Raw genomic sequence first — 15,206 nt, forward strand, 5'->3', positions numbered from 1 at the left:
GGGGAAACACGCAGGAGGAAGGGAGGGAGAAGATGGTTATTTGGGAGGAAGGTCTGGGTTCTTCCAGCAGCCATGTTCTCCCACCTGGAGATATGTGACCAGCCTGAGCAATGTGATGTATGGCTGCCCTGAGCTGTGGAAAAAAGCAAATTAAATGCTCCGGCTTGTCAGCTGGTCACAGAAGTACATCCCTGGAAGTGACGGAGAGGTGCTGCTTCTGGTAATCCAGTGTGCTTTTGATCCCAGCTATGCCAGCACAGCCCCTCCTAAAACAAGTGAAACAGAGAAGGCAAATCTTCAAACCTCCTGATTATTCAGCCAAGCCTAAAAATAAAGTTAATGATCCCTCTGTCTGGATTTCATGAGAATGGAACTCAGATCTCAGCCTCTCCCTCTTTGTTAAAGGCTGCTATTAAATCCCCTGCCCAAAATATGTTTTCCTATACTATCAAGCCCTTCAGCAGCGCCAGTTCAGCATTTTGAGCTCATTGCCTGGAAGTGTTTCACACGTGATTATTATTCCCGGTTTGCTATGTAATCTGTGATTTTGGGTTGTAATTCCAGTGTGCCCCAACTTAGCTTCTCTGAAGATCTCCCGCTCACCAGGGACGGGGAGGGAAGCAAAGGGTTAACACGCCAGCCAGCTCTGCTGAGTAGCAGAGGACAGGCAAACAAGTGCCTGCTTGTTCAGACTCAGTGGAGGGAGCGGGTTGCTGCTGGCTGTCAGCAGCCAGGTGGAGGTTTTGCTGCATCGTCTCGCTCTGGACACAACACACAGGAGATGCCAGTGTGGTCTTTGGAGGAGGACCAGGTTCTAGCTGCAACCCCCTCCCCAGAGCCGGGATGCAGTGACCACAGCTCTGAGCCACGTCTACCCAGCCCAGGATGCTGCAAGCAGGACCGAGGAGGGTGCCCTAGGGAAGGCAGCAGTCCCACCAAGAGCTGCCCAGCAGTGGGGCTGGGTGCCAGCTCTGCACCGAGTCATGGGCTCCCGCAACAGCGAGAAACCAGCAGCAGCTGCTAAGCCTGCAAGAGAGGCCAGGACCCCAGGAAGGCAGTGGGGACCTCCTGGGGAGCAGGGGGAAGGCAGGCAGAGTGAACAAAGTCCCAGGCGAGCACATGGAGGAGATGGCACTACAGCATCCCTGTGCGCCAGATGGATGGAGTGGGTGGCATTTGCTTAATGCCCAGCCAAGTGCCTCAACCCTGCCCTAGAGGGACCTCTTCTCCTGGGAAGCCCGGCAGCCACCCAGCCCCAGTGGACAGCACTCCGGTGCATGGCTGCCATGGCCAGCAGCAGGACTGTGGGTGCAAGCATGTACCCCAAAAGAGTGGGGTGCCCACAGGCTGTACCCCACACTAGCTATGCCTGACCCACCACAAACTCCCACCTCCCACGGTGCTGGCTTCCATAAGGGAGCTGAGCCCATCTGCTTGGGCTCGAAAAAAACCACTGGCACAAAAGCGGCTTTGGCCCGAAAGGCTGTGTTTTGCGATGCCCCTTGCTTGGCTGCCGAGGGCGTGCGGGGACCTGCCACGCACGCACACACACACACACCCTCAGCCACTGCAGAGCCGCAAGCGGCTGACGGTGCACAAAAAGGAAAGGGGAAAAAAAAAAAAAAAAAACAAGTAGGCTGAGTTTCCCCGAGGGTTACTGCCGGTCATCCCACGGCCTCCGGGAGCGCGTCGGCCGTGTGTTTACAACAGCCTACAGCTCCTGACCCAGGCAGGGCCAATCGCCGCCGCGCCGCCCTTGGCTGATCCTGCCCGGCCCAATCCGCGCCCCGGCGCCTGCGCCGCATCGCCGGCTGGGCCACGGCTCGGGGCGCCCGCCCGGCCTCCGCTCGGCAGGGCCCCGGCCCACGCCGCGCCACGGCTCGCCGTGACGCCACATCCCCCCGGGAAAACCCGGCCTGCAGTTGTCTCCGTGCCTCCCCATCGTCCCCCTGCCGCCCCGCTGAGCTCGGGGGAGGGGGGCGGGGGGGTGTTTACCCACCCATCGGTGTCTACGGGCAGCGCTGCCAGCGGCTGCTTCACCTTCGGGCTGCCAGAGGGAAAGGCGGAGCAGGATGCCAAAAAGCAGCGAATACCCTTTCCGATGGAACAGCTCCTTGCCAGCTCTGCTGCTGCTGCCCCTCGCATCGCCCCCTCAAATTCAGCGCAATCGCCCCCAGCTGCTGCCCGTGTTAGTACTTTCTCATAAAGCACCAGATGCTGGAGTCATGGGAAATACAAGCACCTCAGCTTTCATTTAAAAGTGAGCTCTGGGTTTAGCTTTAAAAAGACAGTATAAAAAATCCAGGAGACAAAAAATAACAATCCAGTATGCATATGGATACACACAGCCTCAAATATGTATATGTATATAAACACACAAGTATCAATCATAAAGCAGGATACTTAGGTTTGGGAGACAAGCTTAAAAGAAAATACTATTTTCATACACATAAATGTGTTATAATTTGGTCATTTTGTGACTATATTGAAAGCATTACATGAAAACAGCGAAATCCTCGTTTACTTGCAATTCTTAACTAAAAAAGCAACCTGTAAAACTATGTCTTTTATTTATTTTTACACTGCGTGGAAAGATAAAGCACTTTGCAGAACAAATAGTATTTCATAATGGACACTGTAGTGACGACAGCTGTTACATGCCAGTTTGGCTTTGTAACAAACACATCTGCTTGTTTTACATTTTTTTTCAGTTCTCCTAAAATAGCTTTTTATAAAACCCCGGTCTTTAGCACTCAAACAGAAGAAATGCCTATCCCTTTTGAAAGTGCCTGTGACCTTCAGTCACTTTATAAGCTAAGCAAAATTGTAATTTTGACAAAATTATCATAAATACTTGTCCCCTCAGAGAGGTTCCACATTCTGTTACATTTACACAGATACATAAAATTCATGGTTTCTAAGCTAATCACCCAATTCTGGTGACACCTGCCATGTGATTTTTAACATTCAGAAACAGGAGACTTACACAATCATAAGACTGCTCTTCTTCCTTGCCTTTTTGAGCTCACTAATTAAATACAGGTGATCCAAATATCATGCATTTGACTGCCATTTTGTCACCTAAAATAGATTTGGCCTGACCCTGAATCCTAAAGAAACTATGCTTAGATACATTGTTCTTGGGTGACCACTGGGAAGTACATAATTAAAAAAACCAAGATAATTAATTTAAAAGCCTTGAAAGGCTACAGCTGTAACTGAGGTCAGGTTGTTTTCCCACCTCAAGCAGGTGACAGAGCATCAGGCTCTCCTGCACTCACCCACCCACTATCCCCCTTCAGCCAAAATTCTTTCAAGATGACTTAAAGTTCAGGTGTCTCTTTTCACAGGGCAAAGATGGTGGGGGCAGGTTTCAACTAACTTCAGCAATTTTAAATTTATGTATGAAATCCACTCTGGTTAAATAAGCATCCTCTAGTCAAGAGAGACAGGGAGGCGGTTCCCACAGTGACTCACAGCAGCAATCTGAGATACCTGTTTTAGAAAAGGGTGAATCATCTGCTGGTGGTGCATCTGTAACTTCTATATACGGATACCTGGATTAGCTGTTGGATGCCTGTCTTTTAGATGATGAGTTTGGTGCAATGAGCTCCACACCTGGATTTTAATGAGAACCCTCAACTCTTCAGCAGTGACCCACAAAAGCACAGGCTCTGAGTGCTCAGAGTGAGAAACATGTCATCGGAGGCATCTTGGTAGCTATGGTCTGTGACTCAGCTTCCTTGTTCGGAGCTAAGGAGGTTCAAAATGCCCCAAGAATTACTGGAAACTTGAAACTGGAAAATTTTAGATGTGCCTGACAGATAAGAGTACTTTTGTTTTTTTACACAGGAGGTGATAAACTTCTGGAAATTGTTGCCATAGGATGTCATGGTGGCAGACAGCATCAACAGGTTCACAAAGGGTTTAGAGAGACTCACAGTAAACAAGGTCCATAACCAGATGGTAAAAGCAGAGATGTGCCCTCTAACACATGCAAACACAAAAGGTTTGTGGGGACAGGTCTGAGCGAAGCAGATCGCAAACAGCCCCCAGGCTTGCAGGCCTAAACAGCCCTAAACAGCCACTCTGGTTGCCACTGATGGAGAACATGACATGGGGCAGGATGGACTATCGGTATGAAGCGTTCCTCTGGAAGGCTTCACACCTTTGTCAGGCAGGTTCAACAGGATGAGGAATAGTTGCTAGTAGTTACCCTGCTCTAAATTCTGCTCTCATGATGGCCCCTGTCGCAGCATGGAGACACAGAGGGCTGGAATCACAGCTCCAGGATCCCACCTGGCTTTGGAGGCAGCGCTGCTATTCCTCCATGTCATTCCTTCCATATCTTCCAGTTCACTTCCCTCAGGCTTTGTTTTTAATACTCCAAGCTTCTGAGAAGTCCAGCCATCAAATTATCAAGATGTCTGATGGCACACAATAAATATTGAAAATTTGGGAATGAAGCTCTTAACTCAGTTTGCCACTCCTGACTAACGAGCCCATCTCAAACTCATAAATGAATATGTTCTTCAGACTAATGACCACATAACATGCTGGGATTGATGTTGTGGAAGATATTGTAGACACATGGGAGTTTTCAGGAAATATCAAGGCTCTTTAGAACCGCTACTAACAATGCACTAGCTTTGTTTTAATATCTGTGTGGGATTTATTTTTTGTGTTTATGAGATTTTTTCTTTGTCTCTAGTCTCTCTAATTCCAATTAAGCTGAGTCATGTGCAGGCAGAGCATAAGGGGTTGTATTAGAAGAGCATCAAAAATGGAAAATTTTGTTTCACAGAAATTATCTGTATTGCTACTAGCTTTCATTTGGATTCAGAAAGGTGAAAAATCAAAGGATTTATCTGACAAAAAGCTGTGATCTCCCAGCTGTCTTGTCTGGTTGATTGTTCATGAGGCAGTTTTCTTTTTCAGCCACAACAGTGTTTTCCTTTATTTTTGATTTGACTCCTTCCATCATAATATACATAATCAGCACCTTTGCACACAAATACAGCTGAAAAGTCTTTTCCAAGCAAAGGCTAGAAGCATTACATTTTGAAAATAGCCAAACCAGAACATTTCAAAATGGCCAGAATATTTTTTTTTCCTCCTCTAAGATGATATTACTGGTTTCAGGCAGTGTTTCAATTATGATGACCACATTTTCTGCTGGCAAGAGGTCCCCTCAGTGGAATTTAGCTGGTCAGAAGCACGATGCAGTTTTATACCCCTTGGGCTGGGCCAGCCTGGAGTCTGAGTCACTACTAATGCGTTTGTTTGGTTCCCACTCTGCTGTTGGCTTCTTACATGACACTGGGCAGGTCTCCTAATCCTCCAGGAACTGGCACAGATGCTGCTTTCCTCCTTCCCATATTTTTTGCTCTCTTCCATGAAGGAGAGACTTCCACATCTAGCACAGGAAAGCCAGCCTGTGGTTAGGGATATTATAACCCAAATGACCGTGGTAGAAACCTTCTGTCTTTTGTGCCATTCCTGTTTCTGTGAGGTTCACAAGAAAGGTTCTTGGGCCGTCCCTCAGCCTTTGAGGAAAACCAGAGCAGAATAGTATCCCATCCTTTGCTGCTGCAGAAAACCTTGCCAGAGCAAACTCCTGTGCAATGAGAGACACTGAAGCACTGAAACTAAAACATCCTCTCCCAGGAGATGCATGCACAGGTTTTTCTACCAAGAGACTCAAATCAGTTCTAACTGCACATTTAAATACTTAATGCTTTTGAATGATTGATGGGTTGAGGTACAGCTCTCCTAATATCTGGTTTGTTCTATGCCTGCATCCTCATGTGGGTGTCTTGAGCTAATAGAACAGCACAGACTGACGATAAATGCTTCTGCTGTGGGAACTCTAGTGGAGGGTGTCCCTGCCTGCAGCAGGGGGGTTGGAACTAGATGATCTTTAAGGTCCCTTCCAACCCAAACCATTCTATGATTCTATGAACTGGAAACATTTCGTTCCTTAGCACTATGGTTACTGTCAGCTCCTTCTTCTGCCTGAGCAGGTACAGGACATACTGCAAGGATTACTAATTGCCTAACACGTCTTTGTCAGTAACCGGCTCAGCTGAATTTTCCCTGCCCCGCTGAGTTTCTTTCATTCAGCCCAAGTATCATGTTGTGCTGTAGCAGATTTCCGTTCGGCTGGAGAAACCCTTCTCTGTCTCCCACCCAGCCCTGCTCTGCCACCCAGCAGCACAGTCGCTGAGCTGGGGCACAGGCAAACTCTAAGCTCAGGGAATGCTAAGGATGGTCTCTTTGCCCTTTAGTTGCCCAATAAAGATACACCTCCCTTCCTTATGGCTAGCACATATTCTAACCCAAATGTTTGCTTGGGCATAGCGTATGGTGTCAGTGCCAATGGCCTCTGACCTTCTCTGGTCTCCACGAGGTAGGGCAGATAGCTTTCCTGGCCTCACAGCATCAGCTCTAGCACAAAGGGTAGTACCACACGCATACTTATAAATGTGCTTGCTGTTCACTGCCATGCTTAAATGCATAGGACTGCTCAAGGCATATCAAATAGTAAATATTCATAAGGTCAGGCTGGGATCAGGCATTGCATCTTGCATGCAAACTCCACTTCAGAGTACATTAGCCTATTAAATGCACTCGCTTCCTTTCTGTAAAAGGCTGCTGGGGAGAAAAGAATCCATTCCTGGTCATGAGGGGCCTCAGTGCAGCAGTAAATGAGAGCAGTGCTCACTCAGAAAGTGAGTTAAAGATAATCCACCCCCTTAAAGATAATTGTCCCCATCCTTAGTGAAAAATACTGAGACACTCTAGATTAGCTGGCATAGATAAAGCGCCTCCCAGTAAAAGCTCAGATTTATAACTACTGAAAAAGTGCCTCCTTCCTCCTGTATTGGGAAATAGCTTTACCATTGCTGAGAGGACAGGGTTAGGCAGCTCTTTCTGTTGGGAAAGATGGGTACACCGGTACAAAAATGTTCTTACTGCAAGACAGCGATTACGAGAGTACCATCTCTGAGAAACAGGCAGCAGAGGCTGAGGAATAACCTGGCTGCTGAAGAGCTGTTTGACTGAGCCAGCAGGGAAATGGGGGTGGGAGCTAATTCCAGTTAAGGGCATGACAGATAACAAATGGCACAGCTGCCATGGCTGCCAGGGTGTCTATCATAGTGACATAAACAAATTTAAAAAAAAAAAAAAAAAAAAGGCACTTGGCACTGCAAACCCCAAGCAATGTCCATTCAGAGCACGATCTGTCAATAAGGGCTGCATGTGCCTGTGATTTCCCAAATGACAGCTCTGTAATAAGCTAGGTAAGAAACTTGGGCTTTGTGAAACAACCTGTAGCACTTCACTTTGCACTGAAGTCCACAGCTAGCAACTCTTCTTTACTGACATGTCAGTGTGGCCTTTCCAGGCTTTCCTGATGGTTTATACTTTTTATCATACAAACCAGAAGCCACCACCTGTTTTAAATTTATGATTCTGTATGGGACTTTTGAAACTTAACAGAAAACGCCAGCAATGTAAAGACGTGCCCGCCCACCTACCCACCTGCCGACCTCACCTCCACCATCACAGGTAATAGCTACGCAGCGAGCTCTCAAGCACGGCAGCACAGCCCTCTCTGAATTTTCCCCACCAAAAATGAAGTTATTCATTCAGTGTGTTTTTCCATTCTGGTTCTTTCTAAAAAGCCGACTCCTCCTGTTTTCTTGGTGACACTAGTCAGATCCCCCCTGTGCCTCCTGGTTCCTCTGCAGCTGACCGTGACGTGAGCTGCTGGCAGATCAGTCTGGGTCTTCTCTCTCCACCGGCTGCTGCAGTCACACTGAAAGCCAGCCCTCCTGGCAAGATGGGGAACAAGACCTGAGGGATCCTGCAGTAGGGAAGGGCCTATGTAATGGTGATCAGGAGCCCACAGACTTCTCTATTACAGCATCCCTTTACCCAACTCTTATTCCCAGCCACTTTGGCTGCTCAGGGCAGGAGCCTCTTTGGAGGGTCAGACTCCATGGAGGGGAAAAGGCAGGCTGGAATTAGGAAGAGTTTCAGAGCACTCACCCCTTTCCTCCACTGTGGACACCCAAGATGATAAACACTCCTTTCTCCAGGCTTGCTGGCTGGCATTAAATTCAGGCTTGCCAGCTACACACCGTCTACAGCCCAGACTTCTTTGGAGACTCTTGCTGTGCAGCCAGCAAAGGTGTTTCCTCTTTCAGCAGCAGGAGACCAAGACTCGTCTGGACAAAACCAGAGAAAGCCAACCAAGACCACTGGCAAAGCTGCCAGACTGAGCTAGTGCTGCTCACAAAGGAGTCAGACTAATTGGGACCTGCTGAAGGACTAGACTCTCTCATTAACCACATGTATAGGAAAGCCCCAAGCGAACCTAGTCACAAGTAACCAGCACAGGATGCCATATGGCTAAGATCCCAGAGAGCTCTCTCCTGGTTTGAAAGCTTGGTCTATCCTGCTCTGCTACGTTCCCATATACAGCAGAGATGTAATTTGCTAGCTGCCAGGTACCATGCAGTTACAATGCTCCTCTGAACCGTTGTAGAGTCTGCAAGGAACTCTGTTCTTCATCAACAGTCAGGCTGGGCATTATGACACAGCTATCAGAGGAGGTCATCACTCCATATATGAGACAGCTGGACCACCAGGAAAAACCTCTGCACGTCCAGATTCAGTTCCACAAAGTGTTAGGAGGAGTGGCCGAAGACAGAAATGCTGAGACAGGACAAAAGTCCATGGATACTATTAAAAATCAGGAACCGGAATTGGTCTGCCTGAACTTGTTACATGTTTGTGTATCTCTAAAGGGTATAACTGAATAGTCTTACTCAAAAGGGGAGACAGGAAGATTGGTTATATGGTTGGTCACAAGCCCAAGCACAGACTTTAAAATGGGAAGGGTATTACATCTCCATGGATGCAGAGATCCAGGGAACAGCAAAGGATGGGGGGGACCCCAAAGAGTCTGCAAAACACAAAGGAGAGCTGTGGCAGAAAGCCTTTCTTGTGTCACATAAAGGCTCTTAGACTAGTTGGAGTAGATAAATGTCGACTCCATCCATGTAAAGATGATGGTGTCAGTGTGCTCAAGTACTGATCCATCCAGCTCATTCCCTATGAATTCGAGCCCACCTCATGCTGCAATATGATGTGCTTTGCCAAGGACATATATCTTCTATCACCCCAGTAAAGCACTACCTCCTGGTATTATAAAAGCACCCTTTGTACAAGTTTGTGTGTTTAAGTTCTATATGTTTCTATAGATTCAGATAGAGAAATAGTTACCAGAAAACATCACAGGCCAAAGACAAGAAAGATATATGCTAAGATGATATTATGTGAAAGTTTGCCAAGGACTGATAAGCTTTGGAAAGAAGTAATTCTGATGAATTTGCAAGAACTGATAAACTTAGACCACCAAAGCTGAATGCTGTACAAGGCTGCCAGCACACATTAGCATCTACAACAGGTTGTATAACTTGGATCACACCCAGGAGGGCAGTGGCTGCTATATGCAGATGAAAAATACAGAGAGTTATGTATACAGCTGGTGAAACAAAGTGCCCTCTGAAGTAATTTCTAAAGACCTACCTAGAAGCCAGTGGTGCGTCAGGATGACCTTCTGCTTCTGAGTTTGCACATTGGGGTTGGCCTCCCAACGGTTGCTCCAGACAATAAGTGAATGTAAATGAGTGGTGTGTTATGTGAATAGTTACCTGCTATTACTAATAACACCTTGATTCTATTAACAGAAGCAGCTAATGAATAAAAGATATTTTAAGAAATAGCAATTGTAATCTGTGTTTTCCCCTAGCACTATGCCTTATCAAGGAAAACAGTAATTTACACCACTTGTTTGGGAGAAACATGCTAAAGACCGTGTGGCACTCATACCTCTTCAAGGTGGAACCTGCAGACCCAGCTAGGACAGACAGTGTTCGCACAGGACAGCTTCTTTGACCAAACAAGCCGCTAGCCATGAAATAGTTTGTTGAAATCACAGAGAAATCCTTGCCAATGCTTGCCAGAGGAAATTGGTGGCTGTGGGGAACACATTCTTCCTCCTGAAATATGCTATAGAAAATTCAGTCAAATCCAGCCCTGCGGATGGATTTGATAGGAACCATGTGCACGTTTTGTAAGGGCAAGATCTGTTCAAAGGGAGAAGGTCCCATGTAAGAGCCAGCTAACCGCTGTCTGCTCTATCACCCACACGTTGTCTTCTCTGCATGCTTCAATGCATGGCTGGGGACCACGAACTGGCAGACCCAACTCTGCCACATAGTCACTCTACAGACATGGGATGTCCCTTGAGCCTGCTATTTCTCTAAAGCATCTCCATAGGTGATGCCTTGTGGCTGCCACTGATGTCCAGAGAAACTATGCAGACTCAGCATTTCTAATGCAGAAAAACAACAAGGGTTGCAGGTGACACTACTGCAAAAAAATGAGACCCACAACATTTTATCTTGTAAGCCTCCCCCTCAATCTGCCTCCAGGTAACCTGCATTCCCATCTTTCCAGGGCTGTCAAGTCTGTACCTCCACTTAAGGAACAGATTTCTCCATCTATAAAAAGAATGTGAAGTTGTTTAAATAACTATTGCAACAAAACTAGCTTTATTGAGTCAGACCAAAAGTATCCTCTGACTAACCACAGCCAGCAGCAAATGCTTAGAGGTCTGTAGAAGAACAGCCAGATTATATCTAGACCTTTATTTTTAATAACTACCAACAGCCTCAGAGAGTTTATAACCCAAGAGGCAAAACCCCCATATGCAGATGCAGGCACAGAGCTGCCTTGCAAGAGGCAGCCCAAAGCATTCATGACAAAGCTGAGAATCAAATGCAGTCTCTTGACACTGGGTTATATTTTCAAAACCATCTGTCCAAAACATGATAGAAGTGATTAAACTAAAGAAACAAAGGCTTTGACAGGTGAAACTTCCTTCCAGATTTTCTGGCGGTGTTCCAGCCTTGATCACTGAAATTTCACATGCACACCTGACCTCTGCAAGCCCATGAGCACGGAGCTAACACACGCCTAGCTGAAACACCATTCAAGCAAAACTTTCTGCTCGGTGAGCATATTTCCTGTTGTCTCCAGTAACTCCTTCAATCCCAGTACACTGAGAGCAGCAACATCATGATTTATTAAGAAACAGAGCAGAGTTTTTCCAGTGGGCTCCCCCTCCCCCCCCCCCCCCCCCCCTTTTCATCACTGATGAGGTCCTGGCTTTGAGAGCTTTCTGGGTTCAGCAAGCCAGAACTGGCACCCCCGGTGAGCTGTGGTCAGCAAACATTTACAATCAGCAGCTGACTTCCTGCTGTCACCTGCCTGCTTGTGCAGACAACGAAGTGCTTCATTTTTGTGCCCAGCACCTTGCTCCAAGGGCAAAAGAAGGTGCCCCAGGCTGTGGGACCTCCTCAGCCCATGCATTGCCTACAGCCGTTGGATTTGCTTAATGCCCAAGTAAAAGAAGCCAAATCGGGTGTGATCTAAGAACAGGAGAAAAGTGAGCTGGCTCAGCTCTGCTTTAATGATATTAGTCATGAATTTTTACTCACTCAAAGTTCTCAAAGCTTGCTTTCCTTTTTTCCCCTCTAATCTCTTTCATCTGTGTGAAACAGGTGATGTCAATCCTGCTGAGGCAGTCCTGAAAACTTTGCTTAGCTCTGACACTTCCACCTCTACCTCAGACTTCAAGGAAAGCCTGTGGGATGTCAGCAGCTGTAAAGCTAAAGGAACTCCTTTCCAATCCTCTCTAACATTGCCAAATCCCCACACTTCAAGCAGAAGCCTTCCTACTTCAGAAAGCAACATACCTCTCCCTCTACCTGCCCCTGTGCACCAGCAAGCAGGGTAGCTGATGGCACGGCTTCAGCGCCCTCTAACGCTTCCAAACCACTGCTGCCAACAACCCAAGCAGATGCCACCTCTGACTGGCAGGGTGGCATTTAGAAAGCCATAGCGTACCAAGTGAGAGTTCTCCAAGGCTGTATCACCAGACTTGCCAGAGAGGAGCCAGCAAGAACCTTAAGATTAAATCCCATCACTTTAGAAGTGAAATTAATTACAGTGCAGATTGAGAGGGTGAGGGAACCTGTATGAAGTAATTAAGCAATACACCTACTCAAGTCAAACCCCTGTGACATCCACTCCCTCCCCTCAGAGAACTGTCTCCAGTCTGGGCCTATATGCAACGAGGCAAACATACCAGCTTCTCTGCCAATGGGGTAGAAATTCCCAACTCCCTTTTCCGTCAGTCTCACGAGGATAAAAACAGTTTTGGTTTGGTTTTTTTCCCACCTGATGCATGAAACGTGAACTGGACCGGGGCTCAAGAAATTTGGATGCTCATTCCTACTCTGCCATTGTCCAGCTGAGAAACCTCTGCCGTGCCTGCTTGTTCCTTCTTCGCCAGAAGGACTAGTCCCCACCTCACTGAGCCTTATGCAACACACCCCTGCTGCAGTAATTGGACCTTCCTAGATGGCCAGAGGCTCGGCAGATCGGTTGGTTTTGAACCATCCCAAAGCCTATTTGGTTCTGCATTCTTGCCCAAGAACTTTTTGCAGATGGGGGGGAAAAAGTAACTTTCAGATCAAAATGCTTTTTAAAATTTGACATCATTAAGTAATATAAAGGTTTGCAACTGTTTTATTTGCTTAGTGATGAAACAGCAGAGGATATAGCCACTGGAAGCCTTTCAGCTAGGATATCTGCTTTTCAGATACCAGAGGAGATATGGTAGCTGTTCAGATGTAGTAAGATTCCCTATGGACACTGTTTGAAGATCAAACATTTGCAACTTTCCCCCAGACAGGGCATCCTGCCAACTGCCACAGGGACATGGTCACACTAACAAAAGTGCCAGATTTTCTGTTTGTCTGCAAGCACCAGAGAGTTGCTGAATCTTTAGCTGACCACAGAAACCTGAGAACAGTAAACTTCATGGGTGATAAGACTGATGCCAGGCAACGAGGAAACCAGCTGATTGATGCACACCCCATGCTCTCTAACATGGGAGGAGCAAGGGGTTACTTAAGTGAAATGACCTGATCAGGCACTGCCAGCACACAAACACCAGCTAAAGCTGCAATCACCCAACCAAGATAGCAGCTCGGGGACAGACCTCATCACAGGGTGGCCTCAGCCTCCAGCTCCTCAGATGACATTTCCTGAGCCCTAACCCTCCACCCCAGTATCTGTGAGGTCATCTGCTTAGAAATAGTCCTGGTTTGGCCAAAAAGACCACACAGCAGACCTGCTCTGGCATAAGGAAGAGCCTGCAGATCGACTATTAAGTTGTTCAGAGACCTGAGAAAAAGCTCTCCTATGCCCCTGGAAGAGGGCACAACAGCACTTAAAATAGCAGCTATGCCCCCAGAACTAATTCATAAGCTTCTAGACCATAATGATATCCCAGCAACAAGCAGAGAAATACCACATAGGAGGTCAGACTGCCACATCATCATCAGAAGAGATACTTTCACAAGCTTTCCCTGCATGTAAGGCCAGAGACAAGGACAGGGAACTCTAAGCTGTCAGACTTACAGGCTTTAGAGCCTCAGGATTGCTTCAGATTCCAAATATCAGAATCTAAAAACTTTTCTTTCACACTATCCACAGAACACCTAATCCCAGAAAAGAGATGGAAACAAGGGAGCATGGCAAAAGATAACTCCCTACTCCATAAAGTATGCTTTCTTTCCTGAGAGCAGACTATGCATTGCTTTGCTCCCCTTCCCCTACACAGTACCAGTTGTAATAGGTAGTGTCTGCTTCCCCTTTTCTCTAGCAGCTGCTTTACTAGCCTCAAACAACTGCCTAAACCACAAGCAGAATGTCTAAGGCTTAAATCTCTAAACCTGCACTAGAGTTTCACTGCATCCCAACATTTCCATAGCACATAGTATCAGCAACACCCTACATACTCTCACCTCCCAAATAATCTTTCAAAAGCTTCTGTCTCAGCAGGCTCCTTTTATAGGAAAGCCTCACTGCTCAGCTGCCCTCTATACCACATCAATCCCCCCATCTGGAAGGGGGGAGCAGGCACAGCTGAGGGTTAGCTCCCCGTAAGGGGCCAGCCCACCTTTCCTCAGCAGAGAAGTTACAAGCTTGTGCTAAGTTCAGTACAAGCTCTCCAAAATGCGCAGGCTGAGCCCCTAACTATGCCTGAAAGAAATTTATTAACATATTTGAATGAGCGTAAGCAAATGATTTACCATCTTAGCCTTGCATAGAGGACATCCAGCCCAAGTTTTACATATGGAGAAGGTGATTTTGGAAATCCTGTAAAAGATACAGTGAAGCACCCAGTTTTCAGAGGGCAGGGGCTTTTTTTTTTTTTTTTTTTCCTGGTGTAAATCAGGATTACAGAGACTTTTATGACTGTGGGGTTTTTTGCTAGATGTTTCTGAGTTCTGCTCTTGGTAACTCACTAGGAATCACTAGTTACTTGGGAATTCTGGCTTTTGTCCTCTCCCTCTCAGTGAACGGGGAGGGAGAACAGCTCCAAATTACCATTTAGCTGATGCTACAAACAACATCTGAAGCAATCCTGAGGCTCTAGAGCCTGTAAGTCTTTCTGACAGTATCACATGTAGGACACACTGGGGCTGAGGTCATGAGAGGACATGGCAGTGGGCACTGTTCCCATTTGTTGGGACGTTGAGGGCAGAAATCTCAGAGGACTGAGTGATTTTATTGGAGGTCCTACAACATTCCTTGTGACGTGTAGGGCGCTTGCTTCTTCGGGGCATGGGGATGATGGTGGACATGGTAGGATGCTGCTGAATTCTCCTCTACTACATCATTAATGCAGTTGCTTTGGGAGAGAAGGAGGAGAGACCCCCAGTTTGGTGGAAATGCTGACAGAGTCCTGATATCCAGATCCTTCATCTGAGAGGAGACTTTGCTATTGGAGTCAGCTTAGCAAACAAGATGCCATTTGATTAGTCAGTTGTTTTCTGGGCCAGTATGCCCAGAAATGATTGCAAACTGCTCTGCCTTTGGCCAGACATTTGATAGAGTGCCACATTATATATTTATTAAGGGAGTGAAGAAATCCTAACCGGATAAAAATAGCCAGGCTTGGATTAGAAACTGGCTGGCAGATGAGGAACAGAGGTTCACTGTTGCTTCAGGATGCCTAATGTCGCCAGAAAGATCCTGCACGGTGTTCCTGTGGG

The sequence above is a fragment of the Grus americana genome, chromosome 7 (genome assembly GCF_028858705.1).
Source record: "Grus americana isolate bGruAme1 chromosome 7, bGruAme1.mat, whole genome shotgun sequence".
Classification (NCBI taxonomy): domain Eukaryota; kingdom Metazoa; phylum Chordata; class Aves; order Gruiformes; family Gruidae; genus Grus; species Grus americana.